The sequence below is a fragment of the Pecten maximus genome, chromosome 7 (assembly GCF_902652985.1).
Source record: "Pecten maximus chromosome 7, xPecMax1.1, whole genome shotgun sequence".
NCBI classification, from domain to species: domain Eukaryota; kingdom Metazoa; phylum Mollusca; class Bivalvia; order Pectinida; family Pectinidae; genus Pecten; species Pecten maximus.
In genome coordinates this window covers 17,302,136-17,314,187 of record NC_047021.1, presented here as the reverse complement: position 1 = coordinate 17,314,187, position 12,052 = coordinate 17,302,136, and positions in this window count along the sequence as shown.

Genomic DNA, 12,052 nt, shown 5'->3' with positions numbered 1-12,052 from the left:
CCATGAAGTCTCACAAATCAGATTTGCATGTCCGATCTAATCCTGTGTCAGTTTGAGACGTTAGTCGATGCGTCCGTCACCGAGATCGCACCAAAAAGGCGCACTTTTTAGGCTCGCTGACTAATCCACTTCATTTGTTAATATTGAGGAAGCTCCGTTATTACATTCGGTGTATAACGTACTATCTACAAGAAGAATAAGGAAACAGAAGAGATGATGAACTCAGCCAATTGTGCTCACTATAACGTGGCCCTTTGCCGACCAGTAAGACGACAATAAAGCTTGTCTGCCATTGAACATTTACTTATTTATTTCAATTATTAAAATATGTTTATATTCTATGTTATGGTCTCTTTTATAGAAACTTCACCAGAAAAGGATATTGTATGATATGACAAATATGACCCAGTTCCATGCTACGTGATCACGGAAACATTCAAACATATAAATAAAAGTAATAAAACTTTGATTGTTGTCATGGAGTAACGTGTTGCAGATCTTGATCTGAAACAATTGTACTTATTTCAAAATGCATATTTACGTTATGGCAAACAGAGCTCTAGCATCGATGATATATTTCGTGATGTCGCGCCTAAAAAGAACCTTCAGGGAGCAACGTTAACGGAACGATTTTTGATCCAGTAGCTGAGCGCCGGAACATATCCTTAAATTTGCAATGCAATGTTATCAATCGATAAACTCTCCAACAGGACCGAGTCCCAGCACCAAGCAGTAGTTTCATCATTGCTTATTGATTTCCGTAAGAAAGCACTGTTTAGTTTACCCCAGGCGTCCGCGTCGGCGTCCGCGTCGGCGTCATGCCCCCCCCCCCCCCCCCCCCCCCCCCCCCCCCCCCCCCCCCGACGTTGACAAGAAAAAAATCCATGTCAGTAGTAGCATCCAATGCGGCGAGATGTCGAGAAAGCGACTTCGTAAACGCATTAAATTATCTCGCTATGTCGTTTTATTATCTCGCTATATGGTATATTTATCTCGCTATATTGACAAAATTATCTCGTTATGTGATGGCAGATCCATGCCACCATATGAAAGTCCAAAAGTATACACCTCACAACCTTCTAAGTTGGTTTATACATTCATAAGAGGTCTATGAGTGATGTTCTGGCAAAAACATGCAAAAACAATTTATGATTTTTGATCCAGTTTAAAGTTTTTGAGATAAGTTTTTGGAAAGCTTGTAAGTCCAAAAGTATACACCTCACCCACATCTAATTTAGTTTATACATTCATTAGAAATATGAAAATTATGCAGAAAAAAAAGTGATTTTTTCGCATTTTACTATTTTGTGGACTTAACTTTTTTGGCACCAAAACTCACTTTAAAGTTTTGGGGTTAAGTCAAAACATTTACACCTCACACCCTCCTAATTTGGTTTATTCATTCATTAGAGGTCCTTGAGTGATATTATGGCAAAATCATTATGAAAAAACGAACTTTTTTTAAAAAATTTTTTTAAATTTTTCAAGATTTTTTTCATAAATACAAAACATTTGAAATATATAACACTTAATCATCATCATCTTCTTTCATGATATCATCATCCATACTTAAATTATTATCATTTTTTTTTCATCACAATAAAACATCATCATCCTTATCATCACACAAAAAACATCATCTTCATCACGATTATTTTAAGCTTGAACCACAAGCCTCACATCTACTTACATCATTTACATATTAACACACATACATAACCTAACCTAAATTTATACCGAGTGAGAAAGAAGCAGACAGACATACCATCACACAGTCAAGACCGACAGATAGACACAGACAGACGCACCATTACACAGACACAGACACACACACACACCCACACACCCACACACACCCACACACACACACACACACACACCACACACACACACACACATAGACACACCATCACACAAGACAAAACAGACACACACACAGACAGACGCATACTCGGACCCATCACACAGAGAACGCACACACACAGACAGACAAAAATAAACACGACAGAAGCATGGGAGAAAATTCCAATTGAGTTCAAATTGCCTTTTAATTGTCTCACATTTACTGTAATTTATATATTGTTGAATAAAAAAATGATCTTTGATGACATTAATAAGCGCATTAAGATTTAAAGAGTTGCTGAGACATCTAGTTTTATAAATATAATGCTTGATAAGAATTAAAATTTCGTTATCAACATTAATGCAGTACTGTGATACTATACCAAACAGGAAGGATTCTTTATTGTAAGCAAACGGAATTAAAAGTATATCAAGTAGTGCTTCAAATCTCTGTAATAGTGACTGAACCTCTTGGCATTCCCATAAGCAAAGCACTATTGTTTCACGCTCCATACAACATAAGTTACATAAAATACTAGGACTTAAGTTTATTTTAAAAAGGAAAGTGTTTGTTACCAAAATATGGTGTATAATTCTCACTTGGAACCACTGTAATTTAGAACTTTTGGTAACTATAAAAGGAAGTTTGAATATTTTGGCCCACTTATTTTGATTAATAATGAATTCTTGGTTCCATTTCCTTGTTCCAGTAGGTATGGATATTGGCGCAATAAGGCATTTGTAAAAATCTTTTGAACCCTTTTCACTCTTAAAAAATATGTCAAATAGAAAAGGTATAAAAGGCTGTTGAGGTCTTTGTATCAGGTAATCAATTTTTTTCAAAAAGCGTTTGATAGCTAAAACTAGTCCATTGTATTGGAGAAAATTTGTGTTTATAGTTCGAAAATTATGTCTGAACTCTCCAAAAGAAAGAAAAGCTAAATTATCTGAATCATTAATTAAATCATTTATTGTTAATATGCCCACATCAAACCAGTTTTGATAAAAAAACATACTTGTTGTTTACCTTGATATCATTATTATACCAGATGGGTGATTTTAAAATTGAGTCTGGTTTGGGAAGCCTAATAGAATCTGAATTATTAAGCCTATTTAATGATTTAAACACATCCCTCCAAAAAAAGTTGTTTACAATTGGATCTACACAAATCAATATATTCCTTTCCACAGTTACATAGTTTTCTAAAATCAACATATGTATTTAAAATTAATTTCCACCTACCAGATGAGTGAAATAATCTTCTTACCCAACCTAACTTCAGAGAGTCAATAAAAGAATGAACATCAATCATCTTTAAACCCCCATCAATATAGTCTTGAATAACATCTTTTTTTATTTTATGACATTTACTATTCCATAAAAAATCCAGAATCAGAGAATTTAACTGGGCAATCATCTTTTCTGAAGGGTTTGGCAAAGTAATGAACAAATAGTTAAGTTGTGAAATCAACAGAGATTTAATAATATTAATCTTACCTAATGGTGTCAAATTCCTTCTTTTCCATAAGTTAATAACAGATTTAAGTTTTACAATTTTTTTGTCACAATTCATTTTAGGAATTTTATCCAGATCAACAGAAAATTCTATCCCTAAGAAAGTGAAATTGTGTTGTCCCCACAACAAATTTACTTCAGGCAAAAACGTTTCTTCACAATATTTCCTACTTCCTATCCATATCACCTGAGATTTATTAGAATTAATTCTTAGACCAGATATCTTAGCATAAGTAGTTAGTTCAAAAATAGATTCTCTCAGCGACTCTTTAGATCCATCCAATATCAGACTTGTATCATCTGCATACTGTACATTTAGAATAGGAGAATTTTCAATATTAATTCCCTTTATGAGATTATTATTTTTAATTTTTGCAGCTAAAACTTCGGCACAGAGAATAAAAATGTATGGTGCGATTGGATCGCCTTGTCGACATCCACGTTGAATCTTAATATGTTTTGATATGTTTCCACCTTGATTGATAGATGCACTTGCATTATTATGAAGAGTATTAATCCATTTCCTTATATCTTTCCCAAAGTTAAAATAGCCTAGAACCTTATCTATGAACGCCCATGAAACCGAATCGAAAGCTTTTTCGAAATCTACCATCAATAACATTCCTGGTATGTTGTGTTCCTCTGCATACTGCATTACATCATAGACTGTACGAATATTTTTCCCTATATATCTACCTGATAAAAACCCTGTCTGATCCTCATTTATAATGTTACCCAAAACTGTTCTTATACGATGTGCGATTATCCCAGAAGCTATTTTATAAGTTATATTTAACAGTGTGATGGGTCTCCAATATTTTAAAAAATGTCGAGGTTCATCTCCCTTGGGAATACACGTAATTATACCATGTCTTTGAGTTACTGAACATTGACTGACTGAAAACCCATAATTTAATGATCGAACAACAAAATGACCTAAATACTTCCAAAATACTTTAAAAAAACTCAGATGTGAAACCATCAGACCCTGGACTTTTATTATTTTTCATCTCTTTTAGTGTTTTCCCAGCTTCATCAAATGTTATAATACCCTCTAGACTGTCAGAATCATGATTACTTAACCTTGACATGTTACAATTTTGGAGATGTGCTTCTAAATCTATATTTTCCACATCCCTATATCTATATAAATTTCCATAAAATGACTGTACCTCTGATAAAATGTCTTCTTGTTTCGTCATAAAATGATCATGTTCTGTCTGAATTTTTGGAATAATTTTGGAAGTATAATTTCTGTTTTCAAGATTAAAAAAGTAAGAAGTAGGTTTTTCTCCCTCCTCTATCCATTTTGCCCTAGATCTAATGATACGGACTTTTAAATTTTTTATTTTTACTTCCATTTGAACTTTTCAAAGTTAAATGGTAAAATGGTGGTGCCTAACTAGGAATATTGAACTTTTTTTACAGTCTACGTGTATCTGGACCTTTCCTAGTGTATATAGCACATTTTCAGACACTTTGGGGTGCTAGGTTAACATTTAATAGAAATAACACCCCGGTGTTACTTTTATAGTCATGAACACCGGGTGTCATTTTCACCGAATTTCAAACACCAGTAATGATCCAAGTACACGTAGACTGTACACATTGTCAGGTCCCTGTGGAATAAGCCGGGGCCTGATAATTTATTTCTCTTGATATGTGTAAGACAATTCAACAATTAGAATATATGTTTCTGCTTGACCGTTACCATGTTACATTACCCTACACCACACATGCTTAACACGGAAAAGGCGCCACACATACCAGCTGAGTTCACAAGTCCAAATTTGCAGATGATTGTACACTGATGATTTATTGAGTCTCCTAAAATTCTGAACTCGTGACCAGACGCTCGTCCTATGCACTGCAGTCGCACATCGTCATGAATTATTCAAATGTCTGGACATAAACTGAAATGCCACCAGGAAACGTTCTTGGAAAATTGCGTTGAAAGATGACAATATCGACCTATCAACAAAACCTGGCCTGAAGAACCACAGAACGAGCTGGCGTAGCTCACACCATATAGTACGATGGCCGATAGCGGCCGCCAAATAACAACTACAGAGTAATAGATTTGTGTACATGTACATTTTCTAGACGTACAGTACATTTACTCAATATTGCAAAATGCGTACATGTACATTTTACAACTTGTCATGTACAGTACAACTACTCAATATTGCATAATGCGTACATGTACATTTTGCAACTTGTCATGTACAGTACAACTACCTAATATCCATTAACATTCCTAACATTCGAATCCAACATTCCACGATTTGACAGTATGAAATTGAGGTTACTTGGTGTATAGGAGGATACATGTTACACAGGGTAGAGCACGTGGTGACAAACTTATATTCCGAATGCCTTTTAGTCCAAAGGCACAACAGCTCACTCACGCTCTCCGCATTTATATTAATAGCGAGATTTATCACGGAGCCGAGAACGAGGTTTAACAACGTGTGCTGAACATAAACTACATACATGGTCGTTGTTTACATGTCGAGCATACATGTACGTGAACTTTGCCTTATAATGCTTTCATTTAAACATATTAACATAATATTCACGTAATACCAAGGTAACTGAACGAAAAAAACAAACATGGTTAACATTTAAATACTTGATTTTAAAATGTAGCAATATGCATACAAAACAAATAAAATTTTAGACCGGTGAAGTTGACAATGTTCAAAATGTAATCAGCAATCCAATAGCCGTCCGGCAAAATCGGAATTTGAGTCTTTTCCTTTTCTTTTCTCAATAAGGTCCAACGAATCATTTCCTTTCCTAAGGATATACTCGGGTTTTGCCGATTCCACTCACTTTTGGCAGAATCTGTCTGCGTTTTCCCAGGTCCACGCTTTCGGTGTCTCGCCATTTCGTATGGACTGTAAAACCCGCCGTTGCATTGAGGGACTAATTTTCAGAGAAACTTGGCCCGGCATTTTTCTTTTGGGAATACTTTCATAAATACACATTTTCTTTCAGTTTCTGATTCACAATAGTCTGTTAGGTATTATCAAGTCCAAGAACTGTAAAAAGCTCAAAATGTTTGTGTTTACGCGCCAAGAACTCTTTCTGCGCATGCCATGCATGCTTTTTTATTCTGTCTATTTCTGTTGATTTTTTCGCTCCAAATCTTTATCTGTGAAAGTTTCTTTTGAACCATTTGATTTTGAATCTGTCTTTATCTTTAATTTCTTATTTTTCACAATAGGATTAAAAAAAGATTTAATAAAAAATTTGAGTAATGCTAATATAAAACTAAATATCAACACTACTACACAACGTGTATAAGTATATTACGGACTAGCGGCCCTTCGGACTATCGAGCCTTTGGACCGTTGGGTCTTCGAACTATTGAGTCTTCAGACTAAAAGGCATTCGGAATATAATTTTGTCACCACGTGCTCAACCCTATGTAACACGTATCCTCCTGCACTAAGTAACCTCAATTTCATACCGTCAAATCGTAGAATGTTGGATTCGAATGTTAGGAATGTTAATGGATATTAGGTAGTTGTACTGTACATGACAAGTTGCAAAATGTACATGTACGCATTATGCAATATTGAGTAGTTGTACTGTATGCCTAGAAAATGTACATGTACACAAATCTATTATATTACTCTGTAGTTGTTATTTGGCGGCCGCTGTCGGCCATCGTAATATAGGGCCTAACACCTCTATATTAATATTTCTATACCATTTGCTCTTTGGTTTCCGTCTAGTGCCTCGCAACACTATACATGTAGCTGTAGTCAACAACAACAACAACAATTACAACAATAAAGAGTGTTCCCCGACAAAATAATGTAAAAAAATAAAAACTGAAAATATAAATGCAAAAATCTTAAGAGACTGTGTTCAGTCGAAATTCCACACGTGTGTAGGCGTTTGAGTCTTACATCAGCATTCTATTAAAATAATTCCGTTTATGTGACCTGTAGTTGTTTAATCAAGGTATTAAACAAATTGGGATATTACTTCTGGGCCTAGTGACCGCTATGTCTGAGAAAATACACCGAGGATGAAGTCATGAAAATGACCGAATTTCTGGCCGACAACATCTTTGTTGAGTTTATATATATAGTATTATACATACAGGTATATTTATAATATAAAGGTGTCAGAGTGTGTAAAGGCGTTAACTCGACACGACAACACTTAACTTAGTAATATAAGTAAAACTTAGTATGCAATGCTCCTGTAATAAATGAGATTGCTGTGTTACAAACACCGTAAATAAATCCACTGTGTAATGGGTTATAACATAGCTAATTAATGGCAGCATTATGACACACTAGATGTTACAAATGTCTTTGTCTCATTGCGTTTGGTGTGTCATTTATAATATTGTGAAGATTTATGGTTTGGTATAGCTGCCGGTATGTTACTCCATTAATGTTAGAGGACAACACGGCCAGACATATATGATGTTTTACCATGCATTATTGTTTTCCATTTGTTAATATTCATATTCTCTACACTATACTGTTAACGAGAATAAGCAATTGCCATTGTCACAGACGCCGTGCAACTTCTAACTTCCAACTGCGAAGACTGAAGTCAGGATTTTGATTATATTAAAGGAGAATTCCTTCGTTCGGACATCAGAAACGTGCAAAATATCTATTTATAAAATCTATGTCCGAATAAGGATTATATGAGTTTTTATGCCTACCAGTAATGAAAGTAACGCTAAAATGTACAAAAAATGACGTTCCGTACATAATTACCGTCTGCCTTTGCGATAATTAGTAATACTTCGGGTCGAATTGAGAATTAAAAAAAAAAATTAAAAAGATTTAAAAATTAAATCACTTTTGTTTCCATTGACAGTAAAACCTTCGTATTAATATTTTTAAAGGTTTTATCTTTTTACTACTAAAATACATTTTTCCCATTTAGTTTCATTTTGGCGACATTCACTTTATTCGAACGAAGGCAATTCCCTTTAAACAGCTAAATTACGTTTAAATGTTTAAAGGTGTCATGTTATTACCGCTTTTTCATACATAGATAAAAACATTCTGCATTCCATGCATATGACTTTCAGGTATGGTATGCAGTAGGAGAATTTGTCAAAAATCAGTTTAGTTTTAAGTTGGATAGGACATAGTGATCGACATTAAAGATATATATTAATCAGATTTTCTCCATATGCTTAAAGAAGCAGATTGTGATAGTAATTTTGATAGAATTACATATAAGGAGAGTGTAGGAAAACGTTGGTAGCAACTAGACCACATCACCTCTTTCAGATGACAAAGTACAATGTAACTTATATCGTCACTTTCTCTTAGTAAACATCTCAAAAAAAAGACGCTGTTAAAAACTGACACTTCAATCACTAAACAGAAGAAGCCTAGCCCTTATTAGCCTTGACTTTTGTTTCTGATTGGGCAAGTGATCACACCTTCACGCCTGAGTGAGCCTCCCTAAGTTCTTTGCTCCACAGGTAAATACCAACACCAGTATAAACAGAGAAGGATTAGACACAATTTCCATTCTACATGTATTAATATAATATATAGGTGTTAACATTTCCCTGAGGAGCAGGGGACTGAGGGAGGCCCACTGAGGCGTGAAGGTGTGACACATGGGCAAACCGAAACAAAAGCCAAGGAGAGTAAGGACTACACTTCTTTTGTTTAGTAATTGAAATGCCATTTTAAAGGGAGTAACTTAATATCAATTTACATATGCTTAAGGAGTTTTGTATTATATCATGAAATAAAATAATACTGTTATTAAAAAAAAATAGTTAAAACGTTAGAATTATATTTTTTGGTATTATTAATTGAACTGAGTAAATTGAATCTGCAATAAATTATCATTACAAAAAAATAATCAGGTGTTTATATGATTATTTTGATCCCAAAAAGTGGAAGAAGGGAAAACAAACCCTTAAAACAGGCTTTCATTTTAGGCTGTTTATTAATATAAAATGAGGATGTATTATATGTCTATGTGACTATATCTTCTAGATATCTTCTATATCTATTTCATGGCTAATACAACTCTTAACTCACGTGTTTCTCTAACTATATATCAAAAATGAATATGTATAAACGGAATGCAAAAACTTTAAATATTACTATCAATAATTAATAGCCTATTACTAATCTTGCATGTTTTTACAGGTACTGATGCGAAATAAACAAAACATCAAAAATGCACATGAACACTTCAACTTTGAATCTTGAAAATGATAAGTTACTGGCGAATGTCACTTTCGATGAAATGAACCTGGCGGTACTCTGTAATCTTGCAGTAATTATTTATCTTTTCCCCCACATAATCATATAACGATTATTTGGTTTGTTTGTTTTTGTTTAACGTCCTATTAACAGCCAGGGTCATTTAAGGACATGTCAGGTTTTGATTTCAAGATTTTTTTCATAATCACAATGCTGGATGATAAAGGTGTGTTATAATAACTTGACTAGTTTTTGGATAAATAAACTGACATTCATATACAGTTTCTTATAAAAGATTGAGAACATTCCTTTCATTTTAAAGTAATTAGGATTTCTGTAGTAGTAATTTGGGATATATTTACTACGCAACTGGAGTACATTATGATTGTTACACACAAATAAAAAATGGAACTCATCTCCAGTACCAGCGTTACAAAGTGGACATGCTCTATCTTGTCTTGTCGCTGGATTCCACTCCATCTTCCGGTTTCAACCGGAAGTTTGATATTTGACGTTCTAAATTTACATATAGTTTTCCTATCTTTTACATTTAGTCGCAGAAGATAATCTTCAAAGCCAAAATGATATTTAAATATAGAGTATGTTTGTCCTCTCGACGTGTTTTCTAATTGATTGAACCATGTTTGTATAAATTGGTCTTGTAATTTTTGAGTAATGATTGACTGTAGATATTTAATATCAGGTACACAATTTCTCTGTTGTATCCAGACAAAACTTAATCCAACGCTGTCTAAAATATTTTTTAACATATTTCATCCATTTAAACTCATTCTGACCAGTTACATGGAGAGTATACATCAATTTGTATATAGAACTAGACAATTTGTTTTTATTGGTTAGAAGAGTATACCAAAACTTGATCATTCGTAGCTTAATATTAACAGTAATAGGATACCTGCCAGTTTCTCCGTAAATCATCAAATTAGATGTATTTTTTCGTAGACCAAGAATTCTTTTACAGAACTGTAGATGTATGTTTTCCAACATACTTGTATTTTCGTATCCCCATATTTCACATGAATATAATAATATTGGGGTGACTAGTGAATCGAATAACTTCAGTTGTAACAGGTAAATTTATATTTCTTATCTTACGATAAAGAGCAAAAAGTGCTTTATTGGCTTGAACACACAATTGTTTTTTGGCAGCTGTAAAGCTTCCATTATAGTTAAATAGTACTAGGTTCTAGGTATGAAAAGGTATCTTGAATATCTAGTTGCTTATTGAACACCATAAATCGATTTCTTCCTTTCGTTTTTCTTTTTGAAAAAATTACTACTTTCGTTTTCTTTGTGTTAACCTCAAGTTTCCATATCTGACAATATTCTTGGAACATATCTAACATAGTTTGTAAGCCAGTCGCTGTTTCCGACATTAAAACAGTGTCGTCAGCGTATAGAATTATAAACAGTTTAACATACATATCAATATTGTCACGACATAGTTCATAAATCTTAGACAAACAATCAACATTTTTTAAGTTTCAAAGTCGTTCAAATACAAAGCAAACAAAAACGGAGAGCAATTTTCCCCTTGTTTTAAACCGATGTTGGAGGTGAACATTTGTGACATTTCATTACCATTTTTCACACAAGATTTAGTGTTTGAATACATACCATATAAAACATTGAATATCTTCTCAGTTATGTTACTTTTTATGATTTTTTGCCATAAACCTATACGCCAGACCGAGTCGACGGCCTTCCTGAAATCAATAAAGGCACAATAGAGTTTTTTACCCGAAGATAGATACAAAGATGTCAGTGCGTGTAAAATGATAATATTATCTATGGTCGAGTGTCCTTTTCTAAAGCCCGCCTGAGCGCTACTAATAAGATTAACTTCATCTGATAGAGTGTAAAGTCTGGAATTTATTATCGACGTAAAAACTTTACCCAAGCATGAGACGAGCATTATAGCTCTGTAATTATCTAGTTCCTTGCGATCACCTTTGTTCTTAAAAATTGGTTTAATTATGCCTGTTCTCCAACTTTCTGGTATTATGCCCGTGTCCAATACAATATTAAAAAGTTTATGGTATGTGGGCAACATTTCATCAATGGTACTTTTAATGTATCCGTTATATATATCATCAATTCCGCACGCTTTATTATTATCTAATTTTTTAACAGCGTTTAATATTTCTTCACTGTTAATTCGGCCGTTCAGTATATTGTCATATATCGGTATATCAGTCTCGACCGGAAGTTCAAATTCGTCTTCACTATTATTGGGATTCAGATTTAAATTTCTTAAGTAAGCATGTAGCTCATCAATTGGCATGTCAACTCTCAGTGCATTATCTTGTTTATCAATTCTATTTAAGATATCCCAGAATGCTTTCGGTTCATACATGGAGGTTTTCCTCATTTCGTTCTCAGATTTTTCTTGGAACTTTCTATAATTTGCATTGATTACTTTTTTATATTCTCTACTTTTCTTGATTAACTTTTTACG